The sequence below is a fragment of the Protopterus annectens genome, chromosome 6.part0 (assembly GCF_019279795.1).
Source record: "Protopterus annectens isolate FY-2018-M chromosome 6.part0, PAN1.0, whole genome shotgun sequence".
Classification (NCBI taxonomy): Eukaryota; Metazoa; Chordata; order Ceratodontiformes; family Protopteridae; genus Protopterus; species Protopterus annectens.
Window position 1 is genome coordinate 907,185,754 of NC_056737.1, and position 13,922 is coordinate 907,199,675.

Consider the following 13,922-nt stretch of genomic DNA (forward strand, 5'->3'; position numbering starts at 1 on the left):
CATAAAAAAGGCAAACTTATCTGTGGTTTAAGAGACTATGAATGAAATCAAGCATTCGTAGTAACCACCAATCAGCAATGGAAATGTAATTGAGTAAGGTTTCAACAGAACCAGGAAGAGGCGGGATATCAGAAAACACTTTCAACATCCATGGGGAGTTTAGCATCTTCAACTGACAGCAAGAGTGAAAACAATTTCCCTCATTTACCTAATGCAGACAATCCAGGTTATTTAAATACAACTTTTCATGGGGAAAGGAGTTTTCAAAATGATAACAGAAAAAGGACCTGAAATAACCAAGAAAATGGGCAGGACTACTATAGAGAACAGTCATACAATTCAAGAACATACAAAAGAGAAAAGTGGCATTAATGTGAATGAACAAGTTAATAGTTATGGACAAATGGATTATGTAGTTAATTTATCTGGTTATAATATAACCAGAGATGAAATGTCAGTATTAAATAGAGGTTTAAAATTTGTACTTACAGTTCTGCCAAGAATACATGAAGTGAAATGTGAAATTTTTAAACGGATTAGAAATTTGCACTTGAAAGAATAATTTATGGGGCATAAGAAAGATTTGATTGACATGGGGGAAATAATGATGTTAATAGTGATGTTAGTTTGGATGAAGAGAGTTTTTATTCTTGTGAAATAGAATATGAAATGAATGCTTACTGCAAGTTTGATACTGAAAATATTGTTTATAAAAGTGACTTTATTCCATCCTTCCGTAATGAAGTAGTACAACAATTTTCGACCTTAGTACATTATAGCATGGAAAAGGAATTTGATTTGTTTTATTAAAAATAACAGTAGTATTGAATTTAATTTAATGAAGAATGAATGGTTAAGTCTGCAGAAGTTTAGTCAAAATAAACAATTGCTATTTCAGCCTGCAGATAAGGGTGGAAAATTGGTAGTCTTACATTATACGCAGTATTTAAAAATGTGCTACGCACATTTGGAAAATGCAAACATATATGAAAAAGTGAATTGTCAACTGTATTATAAAGCATTTAAAGAGTATAGGAACTTACTTAATAAAGGGTATAGCCTGAAATATTTTTCTTATGAAGATATACAACATAAATTTAATGTGAAAGAATGTACTATGGTGCATTTCTACTGTGTTCCTAAAATTCATAAAAAATTACAAGATCCACCAGGACAGCCAATTGTCTTGGCATGTGGGTATTTTATACATAATTTATCCTGCTTTTTTGCATGAGTGTTTATTTAAAGAGGTAGTTAAGCAACCATCTTTTATAATAGATGTATTTGAATTTTTAGATAAAATCAAAGAAGTAAAATGGGAAAGTAATATGTTTTGCATTGTAATTGATGTAGTGAGCTTATACACAAACATCCAACATACTTTTGGTATGGAAGCATTATTACATTCCCTTAATGATTCTCCTAAAACATGTTGCATTATAGAGTTAGTGAATTTTTGTTTAGAGCATAATATTTGTGAGTTTAATGGAGACCTTAATAGACAAATGCAGGGGACGGCTTTCCCCCCTATGTATGCAAATATGTTCATGGGTCTTTATGAACATTTATATGTATACACCAATAATTTTTTAGAACACATGTAATAAAATACTACAGATAAATAGATGATCTTATATTTGTGTGAAAGTGGGTAAAGAGCAAGTAGCAGAATGTATTTCTAATTTACATAAAATAGATTTAATATTCAATTTGATGGTTTACAAATGGGAGAAGTTAATTATCTGGATTTAACTTTACAAGGAAGAAAAGATGGGAAGATACATACAAGAATACATAGAAAATTTGAAGAACAAATTCATATATTATTTGGAGAAGGTTGTCACTCACATACATTAAAATCTATTCCCTATGGAGAATTTGTAAGAACAGTAATATGCAATAATAAGGCAGAATGTGAAAAAGAGTCAGTCAAAGCAGTGAATATGTTTTTAAGTAGAGGATATGAAAAGAAATTGGTGGAAGGAGCACTTGATAATTTAAATAAAAAAACTAATATAGTTAGGAAATATAAGAGAGAAAAAACAAGAAATAGACAGTATAGCATAATTAGAAAAATGTATTTTGTTACTAAATATACACTCTTTTCAGACAAAGTATTATTATAAGGTATTTTTGGGGTACTTTGGCTAGAAGTAGAGGTTTAAATTTGCATAACAATGACCAGTTGTAAATTTTCTACACTAGGGGTAGAAGTATTCGAGATTTTATAGTGCATGGAAGATTTAGTTTACCTATGACAGAAAGAAGTAAAGAATTGGGATGTAAAGGTACAATTCCATGTGGCGAATATAATTGCTGCAGGTATGTGGTAAGAGGTTTTGAGAATATAAATGGTAGAAAGTCTAAAGTGAATGGAACATATGGGTGTTAGAGTAAAAGAGTAGTATATGGGATATGGTGCCCATGTAATAAATTTTACATTGGGGAAAGTAAAAGAAGTTTTGGAACAAGATTACAAGAGTATATTAGGGATGTTAAAAAAGAAAGGTAAGAAAATCCTGTAGTCTTACATTTTAGGGATGTACATAACAGCAACCCACAAGGCTTGGAAGCCACAGTTTTAGAACAAGCTGTATGTGATTGTATAACTGTAAATAATTTAAAAGTAGATTATGGATACCCTTGCCTTTCTACAACTGCTCCATCTAAATCCTAACCTACTATTAAATAACAAACCTCTAAGTTTAACAAACTACCCTCTGATAGAACATATCCGCAGTGGTGTAGCGGTAGCATTGTTGCCTCACAGCAAGAGGTTCTCCCATTCGATTCTCAGCTGGAGTGCAGGGAGTGCCTTCTGTGTGGAGTCTGCATGTCCTCCCCATGGTTGGGTGGGCATTCGAAAGACATGCTTAAATGGGTGTGCCTTCGTTGAAGGTTAAACATCGAGCTGGCACCTTGGCATTCGTGAAAATCTGCTGCCAATCATTAACGGACCGGAGTTCCGCTGTGGCGACCCCTAACTGGGAAAAGCCGAAAGACAAACAACAACAACCCTCTGATAAAACATCTTACAGTATGGGAAATTTACAAATGGAAAGAATGTAACATACTACAACTAAGGCTGTAACTCAATTTTCCTAAGAAATATACTATTTCCCTTAGCCAAATCCATTATCTTATAAATGCTAAATTTTCACAAACTAATGTCGACCTGCATGACATTAACTTAGTAAAACTAATACTTAAAAATCTTGTGAGTAAAGGAAAAACAATCACTAGGACATATAAACTTGTAATTAACATAAAATACTAGAATTCTCTATTAATCTCAACCTATTGGCAAGGAAAAGCCAATTACTTACTTACTGAAGAAAGCAAAAGACTGGCCATTAAAAATTCGATCAAGTTTATTCCCTTTAAGTGGCTGTTATACACACAAATTATGATTAATAACAATGTGTACTATACCCTAACAAAACTAAATAAGTTCATTCCCAAATTTTTGCCTATATGTCCACGCCCAAACCAAACAGCTGACATTCTCCATGTTATGTGGGGCTCTAGTAAGGTACACAACCTATGGTGCTCTTTAAGAGCTAGATTAGAGAAGATGGGATATGAAAAAACTACCCTGTCATGGGAGACAGCTATATTGCACACTAACACAAATAAACTTCCAAAAATGTTAAAACGTATCCTTATCATAATGTGTGCCCTTATTAAATTTTACATCACAAAAAAATTTACATCACAAAAAATTGGATTATGGAAAAAAGAATCTACTTTAATTTTGAAGTTTGGTATGTTGCACCCAAGGGGATCAAATAGGGAATGCAATTGGAAATGTATGCTTTAATTAATGATGTAATTGTTTAATTGAATAATGGTTTTAAGAGTGACTGGATTTAAGGGATGTAGTAAATGAATGAAGTATACTCTGTAAAGGCATTATTGCTGAGGCGCTAGAGAGAGAACTTGTTTGTTATTGAGAGAGAACGTTTGTTATTTTATTAAAGTAATTTTTCTTGCATTGCACTGGTCATAATTCTTGGTGGTTATCAACGTGTATTTAACTAGACCCTCATGAATGGAAACTGAATCAGGGGGTCTTCCAAGAGTTGATCCATCTGTGGGGGACACCTCAAGTAGATCTTTTTTACCTCTCTGAGGAACTGACTGGCAAAATTCTGCTGCAGTACTCCCTGTAAGAAGGCCTGACAGACAGATGCCTTTTCCTTGCCCTGGACAGGAATGTTTCTGTATGTTTAAATCAAGTTTCTGTAACTGCACAGATGTAGGCATCTTCCAGTGTGAGGAGAACCTCCAGTGAGTGCATTTTCAGGTTAAGGATCATAGTGTTAAGCAGCGTGACCTTCAATTTGCTTTTTTGACAGATATTTTGTCTTGAAAGATTTTTCTTTGGGACATTGCCTAAAAAGGCACAATGGGGGAGGCAAGAACTTGGCAGCAATCCTAAATTCCAGGGGTGCGAAGTGGAGGCGATCTCTGGCAAAGCATCATGTTCTGTCAACTATGTCATCCCAGGCAGACAGATACTGGATCCCCTTGGAATGAAACCAGAAACTAAGCCAATTGTTGAAGTCAATTATTTTTTTGATATTGTGGTATCATTCTTGGTGAAGGTAGGATGCTGCTTAGGGCTAGGGACATAACTGCCTGGGACACATACTCTGAGAGCTCAATTATGTCTCTCTTTATGTAGTCCAGGGCGGTACATCTCAAATCATTCACACCAACATGGACAATGACACAGTCACACTTGTACTTGTTGTGGAGAGACTTAAGTGAGTGCATGATGTGGTGGATTCTGGCATTTGGCAGACAACTGACCGCGACCTTCTCCTTGTTGATCCTGGTAAGGGGGGGCATAGGTGTGTCTCACAATTGAGTCACCAATGACTGGTATGTTTGGTTTATTGTTATGCCTGATGGGCTGTGTTGGTTTATTGTTATGCCTTATGGGCTGTGTTTGTGAAACACTGGTGTGTTGTCTGTTGTGTGTGATATGATTGGTGTTGTGCGTGGAATGTTTTTGAGTGTGTTTTGGAGGTCTCTGCTGTTTAGGTAAGTTTTTATTGAGGATTTTATTGAGGACCTCTGCATAAGTGAGTGTGCGTTGTGCTTGGCTATGTGATGTGGGTGGTGTGGTGTGGTGTTTGTGCTGGCAATCTCCTCTTTGTCAGGAGTACTGACTGTGATGCAAGAGACCATGGATTTCAGGTTAATGATGCAGATTCATTTCTCGGAAGTAGAAGAATTATGTACTAGGAGAAGAGGGCTGTCAGTGAACATGAGGCAGTTGCTACACTGTCTCAGTATGCTGATGTCGACCAGGCTTGCAGGAGAAACTGATAGGAATTGTCCAGACATAGTGTTCTGAAAACTTGGGCAGACTTATGGAGAGAGGATTTTGATAAGGGTTTGTCCACAACAGTGTAGACCACAAAAACCTTCTTAAATGCAAAATAACTGGCCTGAAGCCCAAGTGCTAAAATCAAAACTAAGACGTTTAGAATAACAGGCAAATTTAATCAGGCTACTAACAAACAGTAATAAATGCAGCAGAATAAAAGCAAAACTTAAAAACTTAAGAGCAAGCAGCAAAGCAAAATAAGGTAATAAAATGGGAAGAACACAATTACAGTAAAAGCAGCTGAATAAAGTGTTTTTTTTAAGTGGCGAGAGAGGAAACAGAAGATAATTCAAGATTAAGAAACTAAGGGGATTGGCTTTCCCAAATGCTCTCTCTGTAAACAGTAAAATAAGCTGCTGAAATGGGACTGGAAGAGGTGTCAAAAATCAAAGAAGCAAGGTGGTAGTCCTTTCCAAATTATATCACTCTATTCAGTACAGTGAGCAAATGACATGGGACTGTGAGGAGTGTCCAAATCAAATGTATAGCCGGGGCAGGCAATTCCAAAGCTGCCAAGTTTAAGAATACAACAACACTTGTGTGAATGCAGACAGAGACCAGCAATATTCAGTCAGGCAAGTAAATAAATGCATACAGTGTTAACAAAATGCAGACAGAGACCAGCAATATTCAATCAAGCAAATAAATAAATGCAGTACAGTTTTGTTAACAAAATGCAGACAGAGACCAGCAATATTCAGTCAAGCAAATAAATAAATGCAGTACAGTAAAATGTAGGTCATCCACTATAAATTATCCTGCAGCCTTGTAAAAGTCAGACCTGTGCTGTGGTACTTGCATTAAGTACTGAGTTCTCTAGTCTCTGTACTTAGATAGGTAGTGGTTCTGTTCTCACTGCAGCCAACTGGTGTGGCTGTTTTTGTTCACTTGGTTGACATTAGAGACAGCATTTTACTCCAGCATGTGGGACACTGTTATTACCATCTTCTCAACAGACACTGCTGTTATCATCACTTATAAAGTGTTGTACAACACTGTTCAAGTCCAACTTGTACTGTGGCACTTGAATTAAATACAAGGCTTCTAGTCAGTGTTCTTAGATAGGTATGGGTTCTGTTCTCACTGTAGTCAACTTGTGTGGGTGCGTGTTTGATCACTTACTTAACATTAGAAAGAGCTTTTTGCACCAGCATGTAGGATACTGCTATTACCATCTTCCTCTCACCAGATTGTGCTGATGTCATCAGCTATATTTGTCTCTCAAGCATGTTCTTTTAAAGCCACAGGCTAGGTTAAGATCCTGATAGTGAGTGACTCTTGTGCCATTAGATTTGCGGATAAGCAGCATTTCCATCAGGCCAGTTTCAGAGACTGCCCTGTAGACTAAGCATAAGTCACCATTCATCAGCCTATATGATACAAAGTATGGTGGCAAGTCTTTTCAGAAAATTCACATACTTCATGGTATTGTTTGGAGGTGCTGTATTTTCTTGGTGAGAAACTCCTGTGGTCTCTCCAGCTGCTGCAGGTGTCTGGGAAGATACATGCAAAAGGGGCATTGCAGTCTATTAGTGATCTGATGAGTGTCAAGTACAGTGGTGTTATAACATTTTCAGTCCTGGATGTGATGCCCTTACTTACAATGTGCATGACATAGAAAACCTTCCTTAGCACTGTGGAAACTAAGTGGTCAAAATTCAGATTGCTATCACACCACTGGGTTTGAACTTGGGGGGGGGGTGTTTTCAATACTGTAATTAGTGGGGAATTCCACTTTGCCAAAGGCATTAATAATGACACCTTTTTGTGTTTAGTTTTAGAACATGGCTTTGGCACCAATCTTTTGTCTCTGTTAACCCCTCTTATAAAATGTTAACATCATTAGGTGATTCAGTGTTTGTACTAAATGTGCAATCATCAGCAAACTTGGTAAGCCAAAGGCCATCTACTTTACCCTGGATTTCCAAGAAATAGATTCTGAACAGTAAAGTCTCAGCACAGATCTTTGTGGTACACCACTGGTGATGACTCTACTGGTACAGGTTGAGTCACCAACTTTGACAGTATGTGTTCTGTCGGGGAGACAATTGGCTACCCATCTAATGACATAAGAGTTAATCCCCAGCTGGTAGAGTTTTTCAATGATACCTGAGTGAGGGATTGTGTCAAAAGCCTTGGCCAGGTCAAGATAGGTAGTATGCACTGTCTTACCTTCATCCGGCACTTGGGTGACTTTCTTGAAAAAGTCTATTAAGTTTAACAAGCAAGCAGGATCTACCCTTAATGAAGACAAATTGGATTGGGTCTAGAGTTTCAAGGTCACCTATGTTCTTGTTGATAAGACCCAGGATGATTCTTTCCATGGTCTTGCAGATGAGACTGGTTAGATTTATGACCAGGTTGATTCTTTCCATGGCCTTGCAGATGAGACTGGTTAGATTTATGAGTCTATAGTTCCCAAGGTCAGTTGATGCCCCCCCCCTTTGTGCAAGTTGATTACTGTTGCTGTTTTCAACTCCACTGGAATAAAGACAGTTCTCAGACTACGATTAAAGAGGATACTAATTGGTTCACTAGGTCCTGTTTTAGACTGCTTAGTAAACAACCTGTGATGTTATCTGGTACCATTGTGTTTTTAGTCTTGGAGAGTGCAGATATGACCTGATGTCTAGAGATACTGAAAAGAGGACTGATGTCAGGTATGCTTTATGGTATGGCTGGTGGGCCAGGGGGTTGAGGTTTGCAACAAATATGTCAGCAATCAGGTTGTCAATTTCTTCAACCTTGAATTTGCCTTCAGTGGATTTTGTTACATCAGAACTTTTGCTGCTTTTATATTGCATAAAAAGACACTATAGTGGAAGCAAGCACTTTGCCAGTATCTGACAGCCTAAAGCGAAAAGGTGCAGACTATCTCTGGCAAAGCAGCGTGGCCTGTTGACCATGTCATCCCAGACTCAGAGATACTGGATCCCCCTGGATTGACACCAGACTCTAAGCTGATTTTTATAGTTGATCATTTTTTTTTATATTCTGGCATCATTGTGGGTGAAGGTAGAATGCTACTTAGGGGCTAAGGTCATAACTGACTGGGACACATAATCTGAGAGTGCAGTCATGTGTATCTTCATATAGTCTTTAGAGGTAAGTCTCAAATAATTCACCCCAAAATGAACTATGACAGAGTCATAATGGCACTTGTTGAGTGACGTGAGAGATATGGTATGGTACACTTGTATGTATATTGATGGCATATTAGGACATACTTGAAATTGCATATTACAGAGTTGCCAGATTTGCAGCCACCAAAATCACATCCCTGTCTTGCTCTCCAAACTCTCAGCTGGGTAAAATTTTTTAACCAACTCATATATCCTCAACGTATCATAATCCACACTATTATAAATAAGCCTTCCTCCTGCCCTAACATACTTTTCCTAGTCTCCCTCTATAACCCACTATAGTCCCTCAGAATGTCTGACCATTGCCTTTTACAGATCCAAATAGCTAAAAAAAAAATCACTTGGACAAAACCTATGTAGCTATCTTCCTGCTCTATTATGGATTAAGCTTCCCTTGGCCCTCAGAAATATCACTCAAGCACATAAATTCAAGACAACTCTCAGAAATCACTTGTACAGCACCTGGAGATGACAATATAACCATCCCACCTAAAATTCCTCCCCTCCCTCTCACCTCCTTTATTCTTTTCCCTCCCTCACATTCCTTTCTATTACTTCCTTGCCCACAATAATACTATCTATCCTAACTTCCTGTTTACCCGACAATATTCTACTACTGCTATTCATACCCCCATAATTTACTGTCCCTGGTAACCTGATAATAACTTCCTGTATACCAACACATTATTCTTCTATTGCTCTCTATACCCCTTTAATTTACTGTCCTCAGTAATCTGACACTAATCTCCCTCTTCCCTCCTCTACATATCTCTACCCCTCACACTACTAGTCAAACTAACTTATATGCCTTTTATACTAAACCACCAATAACAATTCTTCTGCATCTTTGTTACCTTGCTTGGACCAAATGTTTTTCTATACTCTCTCCTAACTTGTAATCTCTCACTCACTGGCATTTCATCTTGTGCTACATTTGGTCATCAATCTTACTTTTTCCGTTTATATCTTTTTCTACATACTGCTATTATGTTTACACTAGCATAATCTGTACTGTGAATATGCTATTCTGTGTTATGATTCTCTCACCTGCATACCTTGTCCTTTGAATTTTATACTTATATATTTTGTAATTTGGAGCTGTGAATCATTATTCGAAACTATGAATTGTTTGCTTGCAAAATCTTTCCTCTGATTCTTATACTTGTATAATTTGTACTGTGCAGCTTTTCTCCCCGGGCCTCTGTTGAAAAGGGCACCAGTTCAGATGGAATAACTCAGTCAACAAATGTCAAGTAAGTAGGTAAGTAAATAAATAAATAAATATGTTGTTGTACTGAAGCAGATCAACCATCGTCACAGATCACATTCCACCATCACAGTGGCATTTGGAGTATGACATAGATGTACAAGTGCCAACATACCATGATTAAATGCTATGTGACCCACATCAATATAAATTCATATTGATTACATGATCACATAAGTCTTGTTTCATACACATGTTGTTATGTTGTGATCTACACAACAATGTATTACATGCTTTAATACAATTGCAACCATGTGGAATTCACTGCATGTTCAGTTGTGTTGCTATAACCAAGGATTATTGAGGGGGTCAGCAGCATTATTGTGTTACTATTAGCAGCATTTGTGTCAAAAAATGTTCTGCATGAGCCACAAACAACTGATCTGTAATGCATCCTGATATGTCATCAGGCTGCACAAACATAGCTTGCCCATGAAACTCAGACAAGTATTTGTCGTGTAATTGATGTAAGTACATGACATTTCACAGTTGTACAACTGTATGCATAGTACCTAATGAATGACTATGGTTGCATTTGTAGGTATTTTGGCAAATCATTTTTTCCAGTACATTTGAAATGTAAAGTGGAATACACAACCAAGCACAGATGTGGATGCCATCAAACATACCCAACCTGAGGAAATAGACAATCCGCTATCTGATAGTTTGTCAGAATAGTCACCCCCTCTCACCACTGTCCATCAGCCAAAGTATACTTGCAAACAATAGTTTCTATGCTAAGGAGAGCAGCACATCTTTGTGCTCTGTACAACCAATAACACAGAATCAATGGGCCATGACAACAGTAAAGATTGTGTATAACGTGATGCAAAACATGGACCTATCAGACACAGTTGCTTTCATACTTCAACACAGCCTCCAAACATAATATGTTCCCATAGAAGGGTGTACATCAACATGCATCTATCTGACTGGGGGGGGGGGGCATCAACTGATGCATGCATGTATAGACCTATCCTGACTTTCCTCATCTGTGAAGTAGAACAACATGTTATCATGGACCTTTTCTATATGGACACTGGTAATATCCCAGCTGTGTGTAAAAGATGTGTGCGATTTGTTCAAGCTACATCCATGTTTATTACATCTGTTAGATGCCCTCAAGAAGGTCAACAAGGGTATGTATGATGACTGTACTATCATGCTGCAGAACTTGACAAGGCCAAGACATTTGACACAACTCCACATGTAGGTATTACTGTGACACTTTCTGAAGTGTCCGTAAACACCTGTATCATGAAATAGGTATACCACTGGATCACTTATGTGACATATAAATATGCTGAAGTGTGTGAAGTGACCTATATCTAGAGTCCAGTGATAAGGTCCATACCTAATGGCTGTGTGCTCAGCCCTTTCTTGTTCATTATTTAAGTCACAGAAGTCAAGAATTACATAAATATCCTTTGTCCAAACAGCTTTCTGGAGGACTGCAGATTGTAGGCAATCATTGGATCCAAGTGTGATATTAGTATAATACAGACAGTATCAAAACACACAGGTGATTTCTGCCACAGCCATGAAGACACATGAGATGAAGAAAAATCATAGGATGATTTATTGCATTATAAAAGCAAATGCACAACCTAATGATATTGTAGACATCACACCCCTATGAGTAGACCAAGTGGTATCTGACCAGTATACTGAGGTAGATGGTTGTGCAGAACATCCACCAGCATGTGCCCACACTGATGACTACTCCCTTGCATGTAACACAACTCCTGAGTATGTGCAGGACATCCACATCAAAGGCCATATACCTCCATAGTTCACAGCCTTCATCACACTAATAACTAAGTACAATGCACCCTTCTTCATGTACCTCCCTACACATCTTCCAGGGATGCGTTTCTCAAGTGTACCACAATTGCCACAGTGAGCTCCCACACATATTATTGGCCATACCTATGCATTATTTTTGTTGTATAAACATTAGTGTCTGATGGCACAGAACCCCCATAAAGGTGTTAAACCAGATGCGTGTATGATACATGTTCCTGTGATGCAAACAGTACACATAGCTGATTGACAACATTGTTGGCATGGGTTGCATTCATGACAGTGTGAATTGTGCCATATATATATATATATATATATATATATATATATATATATATATATATATATATATATCTACTGCTACAAACAAACTAAACTTTAAACTTAAACCACATAGAGGCAGCGAGTAAACTGGTAGCTACAAACAGACAAAATGATTTATTGTGTTAGCGCTTTCAGAGGGGTTAATACCCTTCCTTCATCAGACAATTCAATACACAAATTAACCTTCCTTATATAGCTATAACATAATTACTAAGTGACATCATTATAATCAATTAAGAGATCAACTGAGGATGCAAAGCACTTGGTGAAGCTGGAGCCTAGAATTTTATTTTCACCAAGCTTTAAAACTAAATAAGCCCATAAAAATCTAGTCATACATATTTCAATACACATATTTACAAAAATCAGCTAAATAAAAATGAATTAACAAATATGTAATTCATTAAATAAATAGTAGATACTGCAAATGGTAGCAAACTAATAACATATTTTAAAAACCTTCTAAAATCCATTTAATATGCTAAAATGTTATAAGTATAATAAATACTAATTTCATCTATCATATCACAGATATAAAATTCCTAAATAACTAATCTTATTAACTTTATGAATATAAGTATATATGAACTGTTTACAAATTATTGTTAATTGTTATTTATGAATTAATAAGTACACTAAAATTGTAATGTTTATAAAACATGTTAAATATCTTATTCTTTATGTACTCTAACTTAACATGTTTTATACATTATGTGAATTTTAACTTATATAAAATTTTTTTAAAAACCAGAACATAAACGAAGTTATTTTTTCAACGCTAATTTTCTAAGCACACATTTTATGGAAACAAACTCATTAAGGCCAGGATGGACATAAGCTATAGTTCTAATCTGCCAATAAAGTTCGTGGCATTCTAAATCTAATTGCCACGGACTACCCCTAGGATCTGGTGTCACCTGATGTAATACTACAAACCTAAAACTATGGTTAGGGTTATTAGCCAAATGTCTTGTCAAAGCATTATTATTGTCCCGTTTAGTTATTGCGTATTGGTGTTCATAAATACGCTGTCTCAATTCCCTTTCGGTTTTACCTATGTAAAACGCAGGACAATCTTGGCATAGGGCACAGTAAACTACTGCTTTAGATAAACATGAGTGTTTACCTTGGACCTTGTAATGAACATTCCTGATTATTACCTCCTCATCAATACACAAAAACTTACATTGATTACATCTTCCACACTTAACCATTCCTTTATTGTGACCATTAACCTTTTTTGTAGGACATTCAAGTAGTGCCTTAATGTTAGGACCTCTTCTATAGGTGATTTTCGGTTTATCACCCAATAATTTACTCAAACTGGTATCTTCCTTAATTAAAACCCAATTTTTATTAATAATTTCTCTAATTAAAATACTGTCTAAATTGTAAGTACATAAAAAACTTGTGTGGAAGTTCTCAACTTTATTACAGATAACATCTATGTTTGGGCTGACTGCTCTAATAATATCATCAGATGTACTTAAAAGGGGCTTAAAAATCCTGAATTTCTTTTATTAATAACCTCAAAAGAAATTTCTTTGATTAAAGAAACAGGATAGCCTCTTTTGATAAACATAGATTCCAGATGGGAACATTTGTGTAAAAAATCATTCTCTTCAGAAATCATTCTTGCCGCCCTCACCATTTGTCCTTTAATAACAGCTCTCTTCTGGTGGGGAGGGTGGCAACTTGTATAATGGAGGAATGAGTTTGAGTATGTAGGTTTCCTATATATTGTACTGTTAAATTTAGCTTTTTCCGAGTTTTTATAAATAAGCACATCTAAAAAGCTAATTTGGTCATGTTGAATGTCGTATGTAAATTCTAAGAAATTAGTTAAAGATGAAATATTGGAAATAAAGTTTGAAATAAGCTCACAGGGTCCTTTCCATATAAAAAACATATCATCCTGGTACCGAGTGTACCAGGCAACATTATGTTTAAAAAGATCATTATTAAATAGGAAGGATTTCTCCCAATG